Consider the following 27,686-nt stretch of genomic DNA (forward strand, 5'->3'; position numbering starts at 1 on the left):
GCCCAGCTGAATAAATAAGATTTCCGATTGCAAATTTGCGCGGTGACAGCGTTGATGCCCTAGCTGGTTTTTTATGATCACATCTGTATAGTGTAGGCAATCGATCTACGTTTATATAGGCGTCTGCTGAATTCTTCATTGACATAACTTTCGTTTCCATGGAGTTGCGGAGTAAGATATAAAATTGACAGATTATGTATTTATGCTATAAATGTGGACTAGCAAGTCTACACTTTGTACGCAACGCTCTATCTATAACATAAATCATTAAATAATATAATGTTTATAATATACATATTAAGTAGGTATACGAAACATGTAGACTACTGGTAACTAGATAAGTTTATTTAATTTTGATAATTAGAGCGTTGTAGATACAAGGCACAAGTCATTAAAATTATTTATAAGTTACACATTTTTATGCAGAATTAATAAAAACATTAAAAACTATCCACTCTTTAATGCAATATGTATCTAGGTAGGTACCAATAGTATTTTTTTTAATTGACCTTATATATGTAGTATTAATTATTGTAAAAGTAGAATTTATAACATAAATAAAAATATGACATTTTAAAAAACAACCAAACACTAACACACAATATTGCTTATTCATTATAAAAATAATTTGTTTCCTTCACATTTTTTAAATAAAACGTTAAAATGGTTTATATTTTCAGTATTCCTTATATTTAAAATAAAATATATGAGTATATTATGTTAGTGTTATTACTTATTATCTATGTAATAAAAAATACATATATTAAATGTTTGTACTAATGTACTAATAAGTTCTTGGGTTAAGAGGACGTCTCACCCGCATATATTGTCTCCGTCTTACACACGTATTATACGACATAGTAAATTTTCGTTCACAAGTTTCAATAGTGTGCTTTTAGTTTTAATATTAAAGTGATTTGACCTACTATCAAACTTTTAGGTAAGAACATTATCTGTGTTCTCTCATTGGCTTTTTACGATATTTTAATTTTTAAAGGTGAGTTTATGAGTATGATATTATTAAATATTTTAAAATGATCATAATTTACCAAAAAATTAAAATATCGTAAAAATCCAACGAGAAAACACAGATAATGTTCTTACCTAAAAGTTTGATAGTAGGTCAATTCACTCTAATATTAAAACTAAAATCACACTATTGAAATTAGTAAACGAAAACTTACATGTCGTACGTCTTTAAGACGGAGACATCACATACTGGTGAGACGTCCTCTTAATCATATTCTTTTATAGTGCCTTCATTGAAAGTTTGATTTTTATTATTTTTATATATGCTTATATTTCGAGTCAAATTTTTGGGGTCTAAAAAGCTTCCACATAAAGTGATATTTTTTACATTTAATCATCCAAATACAAAAACAAAACACAATTTAAATATTAATTTAATAATTTTTCAATAAAAATGTACAATTATTGGTATAAAAGCAAGAAAACAAATAAAAATGTATAACTGACTGCAGTTAGGAACTTGTAGAGTAAGTAGGTATTACTGGATAAACCTTACTGAATAAAATTGGTAATTTAATTTGGTATTAACAAAACTAGTTATAAATAAACACATATAACTTATATATATAATTGTTAAACAGTGAAATTAATAAAAAAAACGATAATTACGAACTTCGATGACACAAAGTCGACTATTCGGCTTTGTTCTTTTAGATACCTATCGAAAGTGACACAGGTACTGTGGTATAACTGTTAGATTTATCTCAAATGCTTGAAAACTGTGCAACAACGAAATCTCGAAAAATATTAATATAATTAAATATAACTATATATTTTTATTGTTATTTATATTAATTATTTTAACTAAACTTCTGATTAGACTTTTTTTTGCAAACATTTTAATATACTATTCGCGGAATTGAAAATTAATAGCTATTATTATAATGGTCGAAGGATAGGCCTCTACATTTCTAAATCCAGCCTGTTTGTATTTAAATTGTATTTAGGATTATAATTAAACATTCAAGAAGAATACAAATGGCGATACTAATTAATTTTTTTTCAAATGAAAATTACCAATTTGTATATTAATTTTTAAGCAAATCAAATTTAATAACATTCCAAATAATATTTCAACAGCTTATCTATAAGGCTATAATTAATAATAAGTAATAAACTAATAAAGTAATAAGTGTAGATTATAATTTTTCATAAACCATTATTTCATTTATTATAGAGAATGGGACATTTCGGCACGGACGTTTCGGCGAGGCCGTTTCAGCGCGAATTTATTTCGACGAGTGTTTTAAATATTCGAGTTTTACACATAACACATATCTTTATCATGATGACATGATAGTACGAGTACGACACCTTCAAAAACGTTTTGTATGATTAAAATTAAATTTGTCAAATATGTGCATAAAACTATCTTGTACGAAAATTTCACAATCACGATTTATTAGTAAATTGGACTTTTTATTCGGACGAACACGACATTTTAAATACCAGTTACAAAATAACAACTTGTGTAGTTGTAAGTTGTGTCTCGTGGTAATCTGTCGGATTATACATAAATAGGGCTTATTGATTTATCTTAATTGCTTAACCTAGAGCAAAGGTTCTTAACCTTTTCTGAGTTATGAACTCCTTTGAAGTATAAAACTGTAGAAAATCAATAAATTTATTTTTGGGTTATTTAAAAAAAACTCACAGCTACCCGTGGACCTAAGAGTAACCATCTACGTCCAATGAGTCCATGGATTACCAGTTAAGAACCTATGAACTAAAGGAGTATTCAATATCTCTTTGATAATGGTAATCGATAAGTAAAAAGAATATCCAATACCTATAACTAAATAATAAGCCTCGCCAACATTACTCGCGCCGAAGTATTTTCGACCCATTAATCATTATTATACATATCAGTATATCACTTATTAAATAACATAATATATTACAATTTATTTTTATACATATATGAAATATCTTAATCTAGTTACCCTATACTCAGTATTCAGTATTTTAAATTAATTTTTAAAAGTTATAATATACTAATTTAATTTTTAATTCATCATAGCCTTATATTCTCTGCCTTCTAAATATAAACTATATAATATAGGTATTTGAAATTATACTACTTTTTTGGTCTATTGTTATCCTAAGTGGGTAGGATAACATAACAATTTGATAATTTAAAAACAATTCATTGACTTTTGATTTATAATATCAATTATTGTAAACCTACAACACATAAAAAAAAAATCATCTGCTTAACAATTTTCAGTAAAATGGGTTTTCTCATTTGCAAAAATTAGATTGAATATCACATTATATTTATGTAAAATAAAATAATATATCTAATATATCTATCATATTTTAGTATATTTACAAAATATAAATTCCAAACTCCAAAATTCGAATTAATTATTAACTAAAGAATAAAAATGGAGATACTTATTCATATAATCTGGTGAATTATCCGTGTATAATTTTTATCAAATATTCAATAGGTTCAGTATATAGGTACGCATAATATTGTATAGGTACATAATATGCGTAATATACACTTGTACACATATTATATACTTATATATATAATTATGAAATATAATTGTTTAACATTGTTAAACTAAAAAATACGTATTTACACATAATAACTACATAAGTAATTGAAACCTTGAGATATTGTAAAAAAATAAGACTAATGAATTTGTCCTTTCAACACTAATATATATATATTATATACTTAAAAATAAAACTAAATAACTACTCAGGTAATTTTTCATAAATACAACATATAACTTAAATACAGTCATGAAAAAATTTGTTTCCGTGCGTTAACTCGTTATTATACTTTTAAAGTACTCATTTACTATATTAAAAAAATTATAATAATGAATATAACGTAATTATATTAATTATTAAGTTTACTTTAAAGTTTATAAAAAAATATCTATGTTTTCATATTTAGAGCATGTTTTTTATAAAGTTCATGACACTTACACATGAGCGAAGCGGATAACCCAGATATTTATCGTCTTAGGAAAATGGTTACCTATACCTGCGCCAGCAATTTTCTCCACGACCGTCATCGTGTCATCTGATATAAAACTATTTTAGATCAAAATATCAATAAACTATATTTTTGTAATGTTATCATTTAAATATTATAATATTATTTTAATAAATATTGTTCAGTTTAAAAATATATTATTGAGTAAAATGCGTATTCAAATAAATCTCATTATCTATATTTTACTATATTCAACATAGATTAAATGTTTGATTATTAATTATAATTTATAATATACTTTTTATTGTTGTATATTTTGTAGGTATAAAAAACTATAATAGGTGTAATGTTAATTGCCTAATATAAATTGTTTTTTTTTGTATTAAATATTATTTTTTTTTTTTAATATATATCTACTTCAAATTAAACAATTTGTTGTCTAATCATTATACAGTTTAAATTTTGGATTAATTTACTTATCAAATAAATTAATAAAAATATAGGATATTAATTTAAAGATTAAAAGTACTAATGAAGAATGAACACTAAAATTCTCATCTAAAACAATGTACTTAATAAAATTAAAATGTTTATGTAAGTAATGCGATTGAGCTACAACCTACAAATCTGTAATACAAACCTAGTATCATTTACAAACTGCGGGAAAAAGCATTGATAAAAAAACAGCGTTAAAAACAGTTATCTAGACATAAAACATCTTAGTTTCAAGTTACTTTGATAAATTTGGACAACGCTATATAGACAGGAACCAAAATTACCAGGGAAAATGAAATTACTTGCTGCACAAATGAGGATTCTCCGACTGCCTGCACTTGCGGAGCCGAACAAACAGTGAAATACATAGTTTTAGAGCTTCCTCAAACCAAATTTGAAGGTTAAGTTGAAGCGTTCATAAATTATAAATGCAATGCTGGAAATTTAAATAATACTGAATAGATACATTGGATATGTGACTGTGTACCAATAGACCAATTTTCACTAACAAACTCTACCTAACTTGTCCTTACTCGGTACTCCTCTCCCTTTTCACCTTTATCTATTATTGTTACTACATAATATTATTATTTATAACCAATTTTATTATCTATTGTTATTATTAATTCTATTCAAATTTATATATTGTATATATTTTATGTAATATATCAATATATCATATATTTTTATTGTTTATGGGTGATGATGGGTAATGTATTATTTAGTTAAAAGAAATTAAGTAATAATCAGAATTATTTATGTTTACACAGAATGTTTATTACATAGAGATTACGGCTGTAGCTATTTTCCTCCAAAAACAAGATACCGTTTTCCTCCACTATCCATTTTCCTCAAAAAAAAAAAGGTTGGTTTCCATCTTCCTCCACATTATTATTGACTAAAATTATGCTATTTTCTTCCAATATTTTAGCTAGTGTTGCGTTCCATATTATAAATATAGAGTATAACTAGGATAGTAGGATAACATTTTGCGTGTATGTGTTGATTAAATTCTGGTCGCTTAATTTCTAGATATGTAATTACAAAAAGTAAAATAATTATTTATATTATGTCTAATTTTATTTTCCTTAAACAGGTAGGTATTAATTTGTAGCTGAAATATCCTATAATTATAAAAAAAATATATTAATATATACTGTAGTGATTTTATTATATTTTATATTTTATATCTTATATTATATTTTACATATTATTATCTGGATGCGTTATCACCAACCTACTTATAATTATCTATTTTTTTATTATTATTTTACCTATTGATTGGTGCATCTTTATCGACGTATGTACCTTTTTATTATATTCATTCTCTTTTTAGTTACCCGCCAAGTTCAGCGCGTACTATTATATTATAATTATACTTGAAATATTTAATTTGTCTTTTATTTTTAATTTAACATTCTGACAACGAATGACGATTTCGTTATTTTATTTATTAGAGGAAAATAATCAAGAATTATTTTTTATTTTTTTGGAGGAAAATGGACAGTAGAGAAAAACGGTATCTCGTTTTTTGAGGAAAATGGACCCATCCGAATTACACTATTACAATATTTAAATACTTTTTCCTATTTCTTCGGGTCACTTTATAAGCTCTGAGTATAAGGTGCACTAATACTTTTATACAACATTGCCACTTCTTATATCATATTTACAAGGAATTGAGTAGGTAACTGAGTAAATAGACACACGTTATAAGTCATAATTCATAGGTATGTATTTATGTAGGGTTTGTAGGAGTGTAAGACTTGATTTGTAAATTCAAGTAAACTGTTTATAAAATATTATAACACACACACACATATATATAATACAATTTATCTATTATTGTTAATTGACTTTCATTGCTTTATATTATTTGATCTAGAAGACTAGAACTGTAATTTATATTTACTCTATTAATTTACCTAATATATTATATTATTATCCAATTATACTTTATTATAACATACATAACTATAATAATACATCAATATCTAGTGTAAATTAAATGGATTAATAAATACTAAATAATAACCATTAGTTACCTATTACTACAAAAATAAATGTTTCGATCGTTGTATATAATCAAAGTCAATGGCCAATGGCCATCAACAAATGTTGACATAAGTAGAATATTATAAAAATAAAAAAAGTATCTGTTTAAGTGCATTTCTTAATAAATCCATTATAGACACATTACATTACTATAGTTGAACATGCGAAAATAACATTAAAAACCCAAATGGAAGTCTACAAAGTTACAAAAATAATATAATTAATAACTATTATTAGTTATATGTAGTACTTACCTATATTAATATATATTATTATAAATTTATATCTGACAATAGTTGGAAATCCATTAGGTATATAAGTATATAACATACTAAATCGTAGACATTCTGTATTTTGCCCTTAACGTAGTAGTGTACCATGTGTTTGTAACAAATATATACTTCTATAAAGAACAATTTATATAAACATTATCGTGTTTACATTAGCCAATTTTGTATTGATGGAGTATCATGTTATATTGTCATATATTCATATACTTTATGATTTTATATTAATTTGTTTTTTTGTTATAGATACGTTTAACATTTATATTTTAGGTAAGTAATTGGTAATTATACAAATAATATAAAGTGGCCGAATGTGTACACCATGATAAATTATATTTGTTAATAAATTAAACATAAAAACGAATGTATAAGTATACTTTATGTAGTATAGGTACCAACAGATATTGGTTTATAATACTCTAGCCTGCTTGCAAAAAGTACATAGTTAACGATATATAAATATTATATGTATGTATTTATTTTACACTTTTAAAAATAATATTAGTTTTATAATATAAAGATGGTTCTTTAAATAGTGATCACTGATAATTGATCATAAAAAAATGTAAAAATGTATATGCTTGTAGGTATATATAATATGGTATACCTATGTTATCATGTTAAAAACGCCACTTCTGACTACCTTCAAAGGTATTTTCTAACTACTGTAAATATCAACAAATAATTATTCGCTAAACATTTAGAAACCATCGTCCATTGGCCACTTATTTTTATAATATAAGCTATAGTCTAATCCTGATATATTACAAAAATTGAAAAATGATACCTATACAGTAAACATAGCTATATTTTTTGATTACCCAGAAGGCCAGAAATACAATCGACTAGGTACGTTATTATTACACAAGACAGCGCGTTGCATAGGCAATGTGTCAATGTGTCATATTATATGACAATATTATGTTGCATAGTTTGTTTCAGATATAATAAAACATCTATGAAATACTTTATAAAACTTTTTGTTTTTAAATAAAGGTTTTGTAAAATATTTTATGTAATATATTATTATATATTTTTATACGATTAAGTTGATTAACCTATTATATGATACAAAATTATAAATTATGTTATAAACTCATAAAAGTAAATAAAAAATTCATTTATAAACTGTAAATTCATCATCAAAATTTCCAAATGAATAAATTTTACTTCGCGATACCAATTTAAGCTTACATTAATTATAATATCATACTAATCACTGTTGGTAATTTGAGCAAATAGTAGATAATAGATATACGAATTGACTATAACAAAATATGCTATATAGTTAAAATACGGGTATTATAATATATACTAGAAGTTATAAAAGTATATTGTAGTACTACAGTATAAAGTATAATATTATTAATATTAGTAAGCTAATAATATTTTTTTTATTATTTTTATTTAAATTTATCAACACAATAGATTTTTTCAAAACTATTGTAAAATAGTCAAAAGTCTATTTTTTAACGATTATTATTTATAAATTTAGTATAAAAAAAACCGGGAAATAGCTTTGCTGTTAGGGTCGAATATACCTAGTTACCTCGTCATTGATTAGGTTACTATAATATAATAAATATGTTTGATTTGTATGCAATGGTAAATCGTTATCGCAGTATACCAAGAAAAATGATTCTGAGCGAAGACGCCGAAGACGATATGTCAATGTGTATTTCTCAAAGTTACTTTATTAATTTATTATATATTTAATATTTATATTGATATTAGTAATTTATTTTGATATTAGCGTATATAATACGATTTAATATAATATTACTAGGTCTTAGTCTTAGGTCTTTATAAGTTAATATGTTCGTACCACAACAAAACAGTTTGAGTAGGCTAATGGTATAATAATGGTTTGAAATTAAGCTAAATGTTTTGAAAATTTTATTGTATACGTAGGAAATATACACAATGAAAAAAAAATGTCTATATTTTATGTATAACACAAAAAGAAACAAAATAGGTATTTTGAAAATTATATAATGTTTAGTAAATGTTATTTTTTTGTTAAAATGTATCTATATAATATGTTTACAGATAGGCATATAATTATTGATGAATGGGGGTAATAGTGACTATAGATTTGAGCGAAGACCCATCCATTGATTAAGCTTCGTGGTAGTACTGGTAGTCATGATTAGTCATTAGTGTCGAGGCCCGAAGGTTCTTAATAATTTAGAAGGAATCGGCACCATTTGCGTTTTAAATGTCTTCTGAGGTCACTTGGAACAACATCCCGTGTAATGTTGAATATAGATAAATTTGAGATAAGAAGATTGAAGGGTCACTTTCAATACTTTGTACGGTCGAGCATTAAAAGTGCGAAACGCAGACACTTATATATATAAAGTATAGATAAAATATAAACAAGTCGTTATAGCATCTGTTCGAATCGCAATTCCCGTGAAGAATTTATAAGAGACAAAAATCCAATTTTGGTGACAATAATAAACTAGCATCAAAAAAGAGAAATAATAAATTTAGAATTTTTATATTCTCTTTATATACTATACACGATATGTAGTTCTTAACGATTTTTTTTCAATGTTATTATTTATTTAAGTTTATATTGTACACATTTTTAATTTATTTTTAACATAATTTTTGATAATGTATTATTACTATAGTAATAATAAATTAAAAAAACTGATAATTTTGATTTGTTAATATTCTATATTTTTTTTATGTATTTAATTTATTTTTTACATTTTATTTATTGACATTATATATATTTATTAATTAGGTATATAACTTATATTTACAATAATGTCTTCTTTATATTGTATATCAGGGGTGGGCAACTGGCGACCCGCGAACCTTTTTTAAATGACCCACGTTAAATTTTCAAATTACATCATACAATTTCAAAGTCAAACATCTATACTCTATGCTACGTCTATGCTAAATTAAAATATATATTTTTAATAACCTTTTTTTTGCTCTCTATACTCTGGCCCGCTAAATTTGAATTTTCTGAAAATTGGCCCTCTAATACTTTCAGTTGACAATCCCTATTGTATATGATAGTACAAGTGTCTGCGTTCTGAAATAAACATTATTACCCAACCATACAATGTGTCCACGTTAAGCAGTTTAAACAATAGATTGTACAAACTACAAAGTGACCGTTTTCCGAATTGCAGTGATTATATAGATTTGAGTAGAAACGTTTATAGAAAGTTTGAGATACGTGTTAAATTTTTGTAATAGGGAGATCATTTTAGTAAATGAAATTTATAAACTTATTTGAACATTTCAAGTATATAGTACCTACCTACACTCATTCATTTTTGAGTTACGTTAGAAAAACAAAATTAATTTTATCGAAAGCTTAGTTTTAATAAGAACTATAGTTAGTATAGGTAAAGAATCTTGTATTAAAATTTCAAGTCTTGTCTATGAAGGTTGAATATTTTTTATTTTTTTGATTACAGTATATAATACAACTGATGTTGAGCAATTTTTCTGAATTTTGTTTTCTATTGACCCTCTGAGTACCAATTAGATTAAGATTCATCTTGAATCCTGAAAATACAACCTTGTAGAAGATTGAAAAGCTATTACTTTAAAATCAATACACTTTTTTTAATAAAACAATACCTATTGGCGATTGTAAAACCAATACATTCATCATTGTTAGTTTTACTCAGAATTTAAAAGAATACTATTAACATTACATTTTGTATTTTCATACTGTTTCTTTAATGCTTTATAATAATAATAATAATAATAATAATAAAAAAAATATATTTCAATGGAATATTATTAATTAAAACATTAATAAGTAATTAATATCTACAATAAGACCTGTTAAATTGATTAAGAAAAATTAAAAAACTTCAATATATGTACATTTTTAACTTTTTTAAGTTTACATAAATAGGTATTTTTGACTTTTGAGGAAGGCTTTGGACTTTTGACAGCTCACCAATTTTTTATATTTTTTATAGTCTTATAGAAACCTTGATACCTGTAATTTTAATTCTGAATTTTAAATTCACAAATTGCAAAGAAAGTAATATTTTTATTGACTTATCGTATTCACCGCCGTGAGGTCGCAGCGTTGCCAACTACGCGCGTTTGTCGGTCCGAGACATTTTGTTCGACCGTATCGTGTTGACACTGGAACTGCACGGTCCCCACTACTCGCCTAACAGTCACTGCCACAGCCTGTTCCACAGCAGTATAGTGCTCGTGAACGTTGTGTGCGTGTGCGTGGTCCGTCTGTGTAGTGTGCATTAATCAAAAACGATATTGTTATCAGAACGATATGGTAGTGCAAAGTTCGACCGTCTCGTCGTGGGTATCGTGAAATAAAAATTGAAAGATAAAACCGACGTAAATTACAGCGCGTGTGGTCCGTTCAATTTACGTTAGTCGTTCGTTCCTTCACTCATATTATTATATCGTAATCGTCCGAAAACGATCGCGACCGTCTGTGTCGAGTGCTCCTGTGTGTTTGCCGATTGGTGAAAATGGTATATTAATATAAATTCGCGAGTTCAGTGCCCGTGATATAGTGTCGAAATCCGCCGTCGTCAGTAGTTGCTCAATTTCTTTTTGTTATTATCGTTATGTTTTATTATTGTTGTTGTTATTATTATTGTGACGAAGTGAAACGATACGTGTTAAGTGTGTGCAAATTTTGATCGTTCGACCGGTGGTAACATACCTATATAGTATAATAAATTTAATTCGTGCGTATGAATAAATTCATATATATTTCCCAAAAGTAAATATGACAACTCGCTGCCTAGTAGCTTTAGAAGTGCAACTTAAGTGGAAATCACAGCGGTGGCAATCATAAATCAATAAGGTGTATCTGTCGGTTTTCGCAAATGACACTGCAAACGCATCGGACAGCACCGACAACGCGACTGGTGCGAATAAGGTAAACATTTAATTCGTTCATATTTTCATTTACCCGGACTGCGCCTTACCCTTGTAAGGTCATGTAGTTGTTTATTTATTTTCGGAATGATTTGTCTTTTCCGTGGGTTTTTCTGCGGGACATAGAAGTTTGTAATGTAAAGTACAGACGACGATAAGGAAACTAATATTGATGACCTAATGGTACTTATAATAGTTGTTCAGAATCTTAGCCGACTGCTGTAGGTGTTATAGACAGTAGTCGGTTGTATATACGCGTTATTAGCCGTTTTTTCTGGCTTGGTATAGGCATGATCGAAGACCGATTATAGTTTGAATCATTCGAATTGTCTAATAAATAATAATATTATTTTAATCTTCACCGCCGTTTTGTGAAAGCTATGTGTGTGTGTGTAGTCTGTACCTATCTATTATTGTTGCATTATCATATATCGTGCATTTCATACCAACCATATCTCCACCGTCGTTTTAAATTGGGTGTAATATTTGAACAAAACGAATGGTTGTAATTTTTAATAATAATAGTAGAAAAATATTTGGAGCTACTGCAGATAACTAGGCCAAGGATATATACATTTGTGATAATTGATAATATTCAGTATTTGGATATATAATGCGTATACTGTATACTATATTTTTTTTTAAGAAAACGTGATTTTTACAGATTTTAATGTTTTAATATTGTTGATAAAAGATATCATTGTGTCGACATTAATTTCACTATTTAATTAACAACACTGCGTGATTACTATATTTTTACTTAAAATCGCTAGTTTCTATAGCTAGGACAGCGTAGAAAACATGAATATAGTATTATATTATTAAATTATATAAATCATAATATACACATATCAAATTATTATTTGTTGACGTAAAACAATTACACTTCTGTATTTGATGCGTTGAGTGAAATGAGTGAAATATAACCCTTTATGCCCTTGTTACTTGTTAGGCTTATTACAATTAAATTATTCTATGTTGTATGTGTTGGAAAACCAACATTTACGTATTATCTTTGAGTTTTTTTTTTAAGAAATGATAATATATTATATCATAAGGGTATTTATGATTATTTTTTTTTATAGTGTATTCAAAGAAATACGGGCTACTCTAATAATGTTTCCATAGCAAACCCTTTGCATTTACGAAACCTTTTTAATAATAATTTACATATTTATTATATATTTAATATTTATATTGTTACTCTATATATATATATTTACTATTTAATATTAAATTATATTTGTTTTGCTGTGTGTATAAATGTCGGTAAAAATTAATTCAAAGTACCTATTTAATATTTATTTTAAAATACTTAAAATACAAGATAAAATTATTGAATGTTTGATCTACGAATTATACTAATAGCTTATATGAAATGTATACATATATGGTAATATCGTTATTATTTGTAAGTTGTATCGTGGCATAAATTTGATATTTGCAATACTTTAAGTAGGTTTTGGATATTGGACTCTTAGTTGTGGTCTGTTCATATCGTAGAAAATAAACATAATTTTAACGGTATCACAACCGTATTATAATATGGTCACGTTTTGTTTAGTTTTTTCTCGTGTGTTTCATTCTTGATGCCTTGTAAAAATCCAATTGTTATTACTTCTCAAAACCAATAAAAATACATTGTTTCAAAAATGAATTAGTCGGTCCATCTAGCCATGTATAATGTATGTATAGGTGTGTAGTGTAGTAAGACGATAAATTATAACGGTTTATTTCGGTTTCCTCACATGTATTTTGCCTAATAATAATATTATATAAAATATTAAAGCCACACTAACTGGACATTGATTCCGAACTATCTACAATGTGTTGTAAATTACACACATAGTCAGGGGGGGTAAGGATTCAGACCCCCTCCCCCCGAAATTTTTGCTGGCTATGGTCTTGATATTATATTTATTTACATTTACGAAATTGTTCAGTTATTCGATGGAAAATGTTTTATTATTATTATTATTATTATTATTATATTTTATTGGTTTTGCAGTATCATTTATCACATGTGTATTTATGACTATTATATGTTATCTGACTTGCTCAGTGTTGTATATGGGTTCCTGATACCTACATCGTATATGACATATGCACATTATGTATAATTTCAGTTTTGAAAATTGCCTTATTGAAATGGTTAAAAGTAATATAATATTATATCTAAACTAAAAAAGTTGAATTCTCTGTTACAAGCCTATGAAGGTCATGCTTATAAGTTATAATAATGTAATCGGTTTCCGGTCGCACTTGTGTGTGACTCATCAAATCGTGATTACAATTGTATTTAAATGAATACGGCCGCCTCATGCGATTATTACCACTACCACCATATGGGTTGTTTAACTAAAATTGCCGCCTTGTCCAGCACCGACTATGTAATGCTCTATTAGTTTTTTTCCAACGTGCTGGTTCTCGTTGATACATTGTTTATTTATACTGTATCAAATATAATAGCTAGTACTGCTAGTAGGTAAGCATACAACTTATGATTTAATATTAGCATTTTTGCAATGATCACATCAAGTACTTATGTACTTACACTTATGTGGAATGAAAAAAAAAACGGAAAAATATGTATTTTGTGAATAGACACGATGGATATATAATATTATTTCAGTTAAAAAAAAATATCTTGAAGATTATTAATTTTAAAATAATTGTGAATAGTTGTATAGTAGAATCACATCTAAGTTATTAGATATGTGTAACATAATATATGAAATATTTTATGTATAATTTGATTAACGTATTGGCATTAACTTAATATAATACTTACTTAAATTATTTTATTTTATGTTAAATTGTTTATGTATATTTCAAATATGCAAATTTCTTCTTGATATAGCAATACATGTATATTATACCCATTAATTTTAGTGTGTTTCACTTCAAGAGTATATGCTGGACTATTAAAACGGAAGTCATGAAAGTTTTATGATTTCCAGTCGATAGAATGCACACACTCTTGTTTTTAGTGTTTACCTGATTGTTCTTTGAAATGTTATATACGAAATTCGATGAAAAGCAGAAGCGTTTCATGTCAATATCAATTGTCTGTATCGCAGAGAGTAACTATGTACTGAATTAACCCTTGAGAACGATTTCACGATTAAAATCTTTTATGAGTTATTTCTATAACATCTGGAATTCGTTACTCGAAAGGGTCGCTATCCTTTTATTTATACATTTTTTATACATTATGTTGTAATAGTAATACAACTTGTAAGCTAAAATGTATAAATATTTATATCCATATTTATCTTAATGTGTATAATCTATTAATATTATAAACTAATTATATTCATTAGATTAATCAGCTGTAACGTATTTATTTGAATGATCATTTTGGTTGGATATATGAACAATAAGTAAAAATTTAGTTTGCTCGATTAAGTTCTATATATATATTTCTCTTTGTTGAACAAGTTGATGCCAAATCGTTCTAGACTTTAAAAAAGGTCGACCTTGGCCTTTGGTATCATACTACCATAGTCTTACTTTTATTAAGCTATGCCTAATTTTATTTTCTTATAATAATTTATATATAAGTGACAAGTGCATTAATCTTTGAGGCCGTTCGTTAATAATAGTTTCAACAATTGAACATTATTACAATATTGTTTTACTTACATCTAACTTATTCTTTAAAAATTATAAAATAATTTTGTAGAATGGTTTTATAATAATTGAAGTGTAGGTTGAAGTATATAGTGTTATATGTACAAAATTAATAATTGTTCAGTGAACAAAATCTCGACATAATATTAATAGGTAATGGTATTGTGCGCAAGGGACTCAAAATATTATTGGGACGAAAAGGTTCAATATACCTACGTAGTCATAAATGTTTAAACTATTGTATCATGATATATTTTTTAATTTATCAAAGATCCTCTGTTGTGATTAGTATTAGAAGTTTAGAGTACAAGTGTACAATACGTGTTTAGATCTATATTATTCATTTTAAGTTTTTGACTTACAATAACTGTAGGTATAATCAAAATAAAATATTCATCTTTTATTAAACAAATATATTTTTTATTATCAAACACTAAAAACTATTAAACTTATAGACCAGTGTCTTCTAAATCATCCATAAGTGTCTATTATTATGATCTACATCGCTAATTGTGTTAGTCTTTTGTGTGACCTACTAATAAAATATTGATTATAATTTTGATAATAAAATGCTTTTGTATGAGTATTACATACATTGTATTATGATTGTTATTTATCAATTTTTCATCAACCTATGTGTGGTTTTTTAAATTTTAAAGTGAGGTTGAGTATGTAAAATATTACAGTTTAAATTTGTTTCGGTGTTTGGTTTATACTATCATTTTAAAATCTTATAAAATCATTAATGTTTCATTTTTATATTTTATGTAGAAATAAATTGAGAATTGCTACATGATTTATAATGTTATACTTCTATATTTTTTGTTTCGGTCCTTTTTAGCATATTATTTCGCTTGAAAAGAGATGTTCAAAAATGAATATACATGCAATTGTATATTTAATTTAAAGCTTCAAATATTTAAGTAATTTTTCCTTGTTACTGTTATTATATTTTTTGATGTACTTTTAAAGACAAAAAGTAGATTTAAATTTGACTACTTTTTGTTTATACGTTATATTGTAGTATTGTATGTACAATTTTATAGTATTTATACTCACACTTGTATTTCTGAATGTTCTACGTTTTGAAAATGACAGATTTAATTTCGACATCACACTATATGTGCATAGGAAATTTTCATAAATTTGTTATTATTTAGTATACAAATAACCGAGTCGGTAATTCCGTTATTGGCGTATGTTTAATGAGTTTACCTAAGTATCCAACCGTATATTAATTTGGTACATTTACCCGTGTCCAATATGCATAATACATATTCATTTCTACATATTTATTAAACTGTATTTGAATTTTATAATATGTATAAAATAAAGAGTAATAATAATTGTTTTTCTATCTATATAGATAAATAAAACAAATAATATTGTTTAGGAATATGTTAAATTAATATAATTTATTTAAACTTTTAAAACTGACATTCATAATATTTATGAATGTTCATTTAATTTCTAATAATTTAATAATTTGTGATCAACTAAAAGTTTTTATACTTTTAATACATTTTAAGAGAATTACATTAATAACACGATAATGCTATGATTAGTAATCATTAATGTAAATATTTTATTTGATGTTTAATTTCGAATTGCGTTTACCTTAGGTATCTAATAACGTTTTTGAAAATATATTTTTTACATAATTTCCAGTCGAAATAAAACAACATTTTAACAAAGATTAACCGCAGTGAAAGTAATTTATAAATGTAGTAATAGATAGGGAAGTAGATACTTTAACGTTGGATATTTTCCTTTAAAAATGACATATATTTTTATCTTCTATCCTATTTACAGTTTATTAAAATTGGGAGAGCTTACAGTTGCCCCAAAAAAGTACGGCAGGACTCAAATTTCTTATGAATTTTTCTTAACAATTTGTACTAAGACGCAACTTCTCTTCTGATTATAATTTCGGCCCTAAGAAGTATGTACCAAGGATAATTACTTCTATATTGAAATTTTTAATTTCCTAGACACAATATAATTGATGTAAAATAAAGTAGGTACCATGTATATATCTACTTTGAGAATGAACTAAATAATATAGCTAAATAAATGAATAATTATCATGTAGATTTTTATATTTTTTACTTCTATACGTTCGTAACTAAAATGATTCTTATCAATAGATACGAATTAGTGTTTGTGTTGCTCTTTAAAAAGTTTTACCAACGCGATAATTATCAAATTAGTCGTGCTCTCTTGTGTTTGGTTACAAGCAATCTAATTGTCCGTTAATACTATTGTAATACTAATATTACTTTATGGTCTCCTTAACTACGGTTATTCATCTTACAATAGTATATTAGACCGTATAAAATATGATATAAGTAAAAAATGTACATATATACTGTAAAGCCACTTATTTAATGTAATGTATACTGATGAGTGATTCTTTTGTTGAAAAACACTCATTAATTGAATTTAATTTAACGTTTTTAAAAACATTTTCTTTTACATAATTTCCAGTCAAAATAAAATAACATTTTTTTGAATGACAATGTAAATTTTTAATTTCATGTCCTGAAGCGGAATATTTTTTGGAGTATTTTGATATAAAAATCGAAATTTGGACTACTAGTTTATGAGTTATATATGTATTTAATATAACTAGAGGAGTGGAATGGTATAAGGAAAATTCTCAAAATGTTGGTTTACTACTCTGCTTACCTAAATTTTAAATAATTATGACTCATCTCAACTCATTTTCGTTTTTTATGTATCGAAATAATATACTGATAAATATTCTGCTTTAAAACATGAATTTAAAAATGTATAATTAAAAAATTATAGCAATAATATTAAAAAAAATTTGTTTCATTTCAATTGGAAATTATGTACACTAATTTTTTTTCAAAAACTTAAATAAATCTTGAAACAATGAGTGTTTAATAAAATAATCACTCTGTATATTCAGATATAATAATAGGCAAATCACATATACAGAGTGAATCATATAACAAGCTTTTAACAATTGAAAATGCAGAGTAGGTAAGTTTTTTTATTAAAGAACAACCACAGAGAAGTTTCGAATATGAAAATACTTGTATATTAAATAAATACATACTCAGACAATGTTAGGATTGGTTGTTAACAATATCACGTAATTTTTGTTATATATTATTATTTATTATAAAATATAAATTATAATTATAATGTACCTATAATGTAACCTATACCTATAACCTATTATAAAAATATAATAAAATAATAATATAATATACTCACTAGTCATTATACAGACAGATATTTTGTTAATAGTTCATTAGATTACCTAATAATTTATTTAACATTCGATCAATTAGAATTGATACTACGGAACAGTGAACATTGGTCACAACACTACAAAATAGTGCATCGAACGTCCAATATCGAATACTTTCTCCGTATTTTGCGTCTTCATTTTGTATTTTTTCCTCATTTTGACATCCATTGAAGTTACTCTTCATCAAGAATCATTTTAAAATAACAAATGTATTTATGTCTGTACAAATCAATTGAAATTATATTAGAAATCGCTACAAGATGGATAAATTAATGCTTACTTAAGTATCGACTATTTCAAATTCAGTATAGATATAATTAAACATTTATGAAAAGATTTTCTTTTTAAAGAAATATCTTTGAACTGAATTATACAAAAATAGTTTTAATTCAAAGTATAGAGATGTCTTATAATGATATTAATAGTAAAATAACGCTGATTGTATACCATTATAGTTTATGACTTATATTTTGATGTTTTCTAATTACTAAAAAGTTTGAACCCAAACTTCTTGTATCATATTTTGATTTTTTTCTCTATCTATAGATTAATAATAATCATTAATCGGACTTTTTTAATTTCACATTATTTCCACTTTTCTATTGATTTTATTCAAGATAGTTCTGTACTAATATACAACTGATATATTTTTATTTTTTAAAATCAGTTAAATGACCTTGCTTTGTTCAAAAATTTGATTGCTTCTCTGATAAGTGGCAATAATACTTAAGTATATACAATGTTTAAATCACCAATTGGGAGGCGTAAACAAAGCTTAAGAAATGTGCGCCCTAGGCTATCATAGTGTGCACCTTCTCAGCAAGGGCCAAATTGAAAAAGTAACATTTTGTTATACTAGCACTAGCATGCTTTGTTTGCAATATTTTCTGTTTTTTCAATACATTTGTAGCTATTTGCCCGCACAATATCAAATAGTTTCCACGGTTTTTGATACGGTGTTCTTCAAATACACGTGGTCAATGACATCATGTGTTCTATCGTAAAATAAAATTTCAACATGCACAACGAATTCGATGTCATACAATGACGGCAATAACCTCATCTGTTTATATTTTTTCATTATTTTTTACCCTTTACTATGTATATATTTTATCTAATCTAACACGTTTAATACTTTCTTTACATAAATGGTCTACTTGTTTTTGGTACAATTGAACTTAAATATGTGCAGCTGTGCTGAGAACATTTTTAGACATCGGAGACCAGCTGGCATTTGGTACATCTCATTAATTACAATCTCTTGTATAGATGTGTGTAAAGAAGTAAAAAAAATATTAAAATTCCAGTTCACAAGAGATGTAACTGAATTGTTCTTCTTTTTATTTAGAAAACATTATACCAAAATATATACCGTTATGCGTCAATTTTATGTTATAATATACAATAAATCTACACTGAAAGAATCTATTTGTTAAATTAAAATTATTTATTAGATCTATATTTATTGGATCTATACCTATATGTAGATATCCAATGGGATTTAATTTTTTTTTTTATTAAACCACTAATAATATTTTGTAATTTATCGCTGTAAAAATCTACAGTAGGTAATTATGTAGGTAGTATACTTAAGTCGCAAACTATTCTAATTATTCACTAAAGTGCGTTAACACTATTGCCGTTGAATATAATTAAATATTTTTTTAAATAATTATCATCATGCAACATATTATCATATCACATAATATGTACCTATATACGACATAATAACAATTGCGATTAGGAATTGTATAAAAAATGTTATAACAAAAGCAATATAACGACACGGTTCCGTTAGATAGGTATCAGAACAATGCGACCAAAGCATTCATCCTAGCGAATTACATGCTTTCTACTACAATATAAAAAAAAAATATGTCATCAATAAATCCCTACCAGTATTCATTGTATCATTGATACTACCTCTACCTGTACTGCATATGTCTATTCAAGTTTATTTGAAAAAGTTCAGAATCCAATTCAATAGATAATAAATCATTGTAATATAATAAATAATTTAATTTATATTATTTTTGTACATATTAGACACTACATATTATTATAGGTAAATCAGTATTTCAAAGTTTGCTTCTATGATAATACTATAGTGTGTTTATCTACTTAAATAATATTTTTTGAGTGAATATAATAATATATTGAGTATTGTAGTCTTTGTAGACTTAACAGTCAATCATGTAAAATACATTTAAATTGTAATAATTTCTTTTAACTAAAATTACGTATATTATTTAGGTACTCAAAAATTATTCATAATATTAAAAATTTTGATATGAATTTAAAATGTATAATAAATGTATTATATTATTATATCATATACCTATCTTAAGAGAAAGGATATACTTCGTATGTTATCCGTTTGAAGTCCTAGCTGTCTCACCCATTTGTTGGTCATTATTCGTCGTGCAATTTATTTGCATTTAAACATGTTGTCTAGCTGTTATAAAAAAATCCATGTCAAATTCGTGTGTTCATCGTCTATTGTTGTATCTTCGCTTACCTATATTATTTACCGCATAAATTTGACGTAAAATATCTTTATAGGGTAGTGGCCACGTGCTTGGATCATATAATATTATATAATAGTTTATTATTTTATATAAATTTAATTTAATTTTCTCGTATCATGGATTTTAAATTATAATATTACAATATTCTATAGGTATGTACAAAAATAACACAATCACTTATACCATACAGTAAAAGCTGACAGCATAATATTATATGAAAAAAAAATGATTGTTCATTATTTTTCCAGCACATTATTATGTGTATTTCAATTAAAATCCTTGTATATATATATATAACAATAATACACTATTATGTAAACCTCTGGTCAGTTATACCATATGTGTTCGAACATGGAACGAGGTTAACGGCCTGTATAGTGTGTATGCATGTGTGTAGTGTAAGTAGTGTAAGTTTATAGTGTATATGTATGAGGTCGCGCGTATGTGTGTATACTTACTGTATATTATATGTACCATCATCCTATACTGTTTGATGTCAGTTGGATCCGAGAAACCGTGACAAATGATCTTTTACCACGGTCAGTCCTTATATTCACCCAAAACACCATGATCATATTTTTCAAATGGTTTTCATATAACAAGCATATACGAATTCAATCATATTATACAGTTTTTTCACCGTTCGAAAAAAATTTGTTTTTTTCGCCCGCTTATATTGTGTACACCGACAATAGACATCATACACTACACAAGCTGCCGCCACTCTAATACATAATGCATATCAGTTAAACGCGCGTGTGGTCGCTATTGCTGCCTGAAACAAAATAATATTATGATCTCCGGGTGATAATATTATTATTATATGTGAATATACGTGATCAGATGGATTTTATCCAAAGGAGTTACATCATATATTTTCCCTTACCCTGCCTCTAGCCCATTATATATTAAGTATATATAACGTTCGTGTGATAAATATGTTGAGCACAACTATATTATATACATATAAATACTAAATAGGCACACTTTGCGGCGACGATGAATATCACTTTACTCTGTTATTGTATATATACACGTATAAATGTATAATAACAATATATTGATAATATAATATTAAAATATAAAATACCTAGTATATTAATTAACATAATGTATGTAACTATACAAGCATAGTAGGTACTTTTGCAGACTAATATTATGTGTAGATATCTTACGATTGTTTCTGGACAAATTTTCATTCAAATTCACTGATAGAAATTTATTTATATTGTATATGTATTTGTCTTTCTTTTTTGTGAATTTAGTTGTACTTTATTATATATACATATATAAATATTATATTTTTAATGATGTGAGATTGTGTGTATTATTATTGTATATGGTTATTATACACTGTATATAAAATTATATATTGTACATGAGTATAAAACTATCATTACATTTTTTTTAATGTAGTACATAATTTAAAATTTGTATTGATTTTATTTTAGCAGTATAATATTAAATGTTTTTTAAGTATTATAATAATAAATATGTGATATAGGCAGGTACTATAATGTTATAAAAATAATAAAACTTTTTAATTTTGAAATTCGCATCAAGAAAACATATTATTTTATAATTGCATACCTTTTATTACTATCAAATATTATGAGTCATTTGTTATTTTCTACAAAATAATAAACATAACTGAAAGTTAATAATCGAATAATGTATTTTACATTATCGCATATTATAAACTAATGATTGATACCTAAAGAAGTTATAAATAATTAATTTTTGTTTTTACAATTTATGGTAGGTTTTAATATTTTATAATTTAAAAGTAAATACATAGTTGGTAAACTAAATATATAAATTTTAATTTAATGTATAATTAAAAGTATGTTAACATAATGTTAGTGGTCCTATTTAATTATAATTTATTTAAAAATGTATACGCACTCGTTGGTTTTTTTTTTGTATAGGATTATTTTAAGATATATTTATGTTGGGCTTATAGATCGTTAAATTGAGTATAGATGCCATTAATATATTATTCTTATGGATGAGTTAACTAAGGAAGAAAATGAAAAAAGTAAAGTAGTTTCTTCCATTTAAGATTTATAATACATATATCTTGATATAAATATATACCTACCTATATTTTTTTTATGTTAAGGAAGTCGGTGAATCAAATTTTGATAATTGTATAATTTAGACGTTAATAAAGATTATGATTTATTTAAAACCTGATCTAAGGAGAAACATGAATTTGGTTATGTAATAAATTACGCAATTGTTTTGTCTGTAAAATAAATAAAACAAATTATAACATATTTATTTAATGTCATTATAGATGTCTGTTGATTGTTATTATCCTTACTATGTTGAAGTCGAAATTAAAATTACGGTATTCGAGTATCCTTATAAAGTTATGTTATTATTATTAACTAGATTATACCTATGTGTAATAACCAATGTTATGCAATTTGGTGGTAATCACATTGTTAAACATATAGTATGTTCATTTTTTCTTGTGTAATGAAATTGACTGTTTGAGAAATTAAAATGATTATTATTTATTACAATAACTAAAAAACGTATATTTTTTTTAAGTGGTTATATAAATGTTAGAACATTTTTAGTAATTTTTTTACTTTAGAATAGGCTTTAAAGTTAATAGGATTGAACTGAATGTATATGTATGTGTTGTTTGCATTATATTTAATTATTATTTATACATTTATAAGATACACAAATTGGATCTTCAAATTATTTTAAAACCATCATACGTTGACCTTATTGGTTTTTGATAACTTAAACAATATTGACGTAGTACTAGTAAAGGTCTTGTGATTATTGAAATTAAGGATTTAAACAAAGTTAAGTACCTCATACCGTCTATTTTATTTAATCTATTCCTACACGTCCCTGTTGCTGATTCTAGTAGTAGGATTATTATCACGCCTATTGTTGTAGCTAAAACTACCTTCGCAAATAGCGTACACACGCGTGTAACAACGAAATAAATTGCAAATGATTTATTTAGCGGATTATCGTCCGGTTAGACATACTATAAAATATAGTATATAATATGTATTGGTTAATGTTGAGATTACTGTAGAACTTGTGTCATCTGCGCCGACAAGATTATAACCTTGTTCTCTGATGAAGCGTATATTTATCGAAGCTACTGAATATAATTTATTATATACATCCTATATAGCATACAATACAGTTGGCGGAGGAGGTTTTTTTTGTTGTAGACGAATAGATAGTATAGACCATAGACGCATTCGATTGTGAGCAAGAGAATAAATATTTCATAAAAAATTAAATTAAGAAGTTAAAAAAAAAGCATAACTATGAAGGTTTTCAGAGAATAAAATACGTATGTACGTGGCAGGAGGCAAGTGGGATGTGACACGTTTTAAAACAATAGTATCGAAGAAGACGCACGCAGCACACTTGTCTATAGAAAAGTGAAGTTTTTTATAAATAGATACCACACCAGTGAAGAAGTTACAAAAAAAATAATTATATGATTTTCAAAACAAATAATGTGTAATTATAGTAATTACTTAGGGTTAAATTTTAATGCAATTGTATTTTTTTCTATGTTTGTTTTGGTACAAATCTGTTTCATATCTTTTTTTTTAATTTATGGTTTTTAATTTTAAGTGAATTTTTTTATAAGTAAAAATTTAAAAACTTAAAATTTTTAGGGCGTATAAAGCATTTTTATAGGGCAAAGGGTATACAATTAATTTTACCTATAATAATAACTATGTATCGATTTGAGACTGTTCAGTTATAGGATCGTGGATGTATTTTTTTAAATAGAAATTATATAGGTACATTTAAAACTCCATGTAATAAATAATTACGGATTTAACTTTTAAACTTTATTTTAATCACATAATCGTTTAATAACTGGGTTTCTTATTTTAAATCACGTGTAATATGTTACTAAATATGTTGATTTAAACGTGATATTATCGCATATTTTGACCCAAGCTATTTTCATAAATGTTTATTATCTTAAGTTATAAAATATTGTTTAACTTGGGTAACGATTATGATTTATGATTATATAAGTTACTATAAAAAGAATTTTAAGATTTAATTTTTTTTTTTTAATTGAATATTTCTCATTTAAATTATTTTAATAACCTTAACACTCTTATTTTTTCTTTATTTAAAAAAAAAAGTTAGATATTATTTACTGTAATTGGGAAAATCTTTTGTCTAAATAGAATAAAATAAATACGTATTATATTATAAATGTTTCTTAGGTTATCTATCACTATATTATAATATCAAAGTTTTCCTCTGCAGCACTTACTTTCAACGTTATTATATTTTTTTGTTATAATAATAAACGTATTGAAAAATACTTCCATGGTTACATATGATAATTTAATACTTACTCATCATTTTTATTTTTTCTATTGTAATAGTAAAAATATTGTACGTCAATATAATGTATGTAGAAACGTACGTTTATGTTTTAAGTTTATAGAGTGTAAATTCATAATATAATATTAATAGGTACATATAATATAATATGTGAACACTTACAATTAAATAATGGCTGTTAAACAATGCTAAATAATACTATTTATAATCAATGGTATTATATATTTTGTTAAATTTTAAGCGGTCTAATAATAACTAAAACTGCTTGTATTAAATATTATAAATGAGTTAGGTATTTACCTCTAATTACTTCAACAACCACATTTGAAGTCTCAAATAAGTCAATATATTGACTATATAATATTATCTTTTTATATACACATAATATTATCTTATCTTTTAACTAAAGTTTAACATTAGGTGGTAATGTGGTATTCAATTAATACACACGTTTTATTTTAATTTAATGTTACCACAATACTTAATTTATATTTTGTAATAACCCAATCAATTTGAATTTTGTTTTTTTATTAATATAGTAGATTTTTAGTATCAATAAACATAAGAAAATCAGTTAGTTGAACTATATAAAATTGACCGTGTGACGTTTGATCGAGCGAAGCGAGTGGTCAGTATGAAATAATAACTAATATCTAATAACTGTAAAAAATTGTATTTTATTTTTTGTGTGTACCTACGAATATACATTGTTGAACGATATAAATGTATAATAGTAGAAATATAAAATAATTTTGAATGCAATTTAGTATCTTGCAATAAAACGTTATTAAGTTATTGCATTGTTGAGCTACCGATGGGAACCATACTCATTCACTGTCGTTTAAGACACTTATGTTACATTATCTCATGATGTTAACATACAATATTTCTTTTTTATCAATTAATATGTAATTTTTATATGAAATAAGTATAATTGAAGTTTATTTGAGTTAAATTGAAATTTACTAAGTCCAAGTGTTTCCGTTATGTATTGAATGCATGAAGTATTTAAAAAATGTTTTCAATTTGGTATTGAAATATTATTAAAGCTGCGTTCTAAATTTTCTGTGGGAAAATTCTTTATATTCAATAGTTCTAAAAGTAGTAATTACTAATTATAATGCATGTACTTATAAAATACCAGAACTATGCATATTTTACTAAAGAAGTTTATAGATAGAACATAACTGTTTCCAAGATAAATAAAAACACGAATGTATTCAAATTATAAATTAAAATCGTATCGTCTCCTTTATATAATTCCATCTATAGAGGATTTACCAAGAAGTACATTGTCTTGTCTTATAAATTAATTTAATGTATTAAATTACTTATTATAACAAATGTCCGGCGGTAATTATAATATATATTATTTCTTGAATACATGCAAAGTATGTAAATTGATATCCCAATATATAAATTTGTATAATTGAATTCATAAACAAAATATTAAGTTTATATCAAGAACGAGAAAGTTTACGTTTAATTATTTTTCGATCATAATCGGATTTGAATTTTATATCTTTTATTATCTTTATTTTATTATATTTAGAATATTTGTTATGGAGGCTTGATCAGTTGATTGCAGCAGCAGTCGCGTCCATAAAGGAACAGGTGTTTTTGGACTACTATGGTGCGCTAAAAAAATACGAACTTATACTTCTTACTTAATCTTTTGTGTATATAACTGCAGTCAATATACATATAGTTTGTTGCATTTTATGTCTTCTATAATACCGTGTATTCTTCTTGCGAAATAATAATACACAATATTATATTAAGCAGCTATAGCTATATATTTATAATTATTTATAATTATCGTTTTTTTCAATGTTATTTTGACGTAGCACTCTGATCCTATATGTATATAGAAGTTTTTCAGCATTTCCATTCCAAGACCACCGCCATAGAAAGTCGACAAGTTTGCAGACAATGTGCGACCTGCGGAGGGAGACGAAAATGTTTTTCTCAATAACACGCTCTCATTGGCATCACCACTGAGTGGTTGCGGTTCTACCCACACCTAAAGTATTAATAAAATACATAGTTGTGTCTATGCGTTTGTAGAGTGTGGAAAAAATCGGAAACTGTAACATACTATCTGTTCATCCCGTTAGATCGCAGTTTTTGGTCTTATTTCGGACAGTCAATAGTGA

At 25.5% G+C, this 27,686-nt stretch overlaps 1 protein-coding gene across 1 annotated transcript in view; it reads left to right on the plus strand.

Moving 5' to 3' along the window:
- Positions 1 to 11,028: 11,028 nt before the first annotated feature.
- The window catches only part of LOC113559346, a 47,899-nt gene continuing 31,241 nt past the window's right edge, over positions 11,029 to 27,686 (plus strand). The window contains exon 1 of the mRNA XM_026965047.1: positions 11,029 to 11,725. The gene's annotated coding sequence lies outside the window, so the exon portion shown is untranslated. The remainder of the gene's footprint in view (positions 11,726 to 27,686) is intronic.

The sequence above is a fragment of the Rhopalosiphum maidis genome, chromosome 4 (genome assembly GCF_003676215.2).
Source record: "Rhopalosiphum maidis isolate BTI-1 chromosome 4, ASM367621v3, whole genome shotgun sequence".
In the NCBI taxonomy this organism is placed as follows: Eukaryota; Metazoa; Arthropoda; class Insecta; order Hemiptera; family Aphididae; genus Rhopalosiphum; species Rhopalosiphum maidis.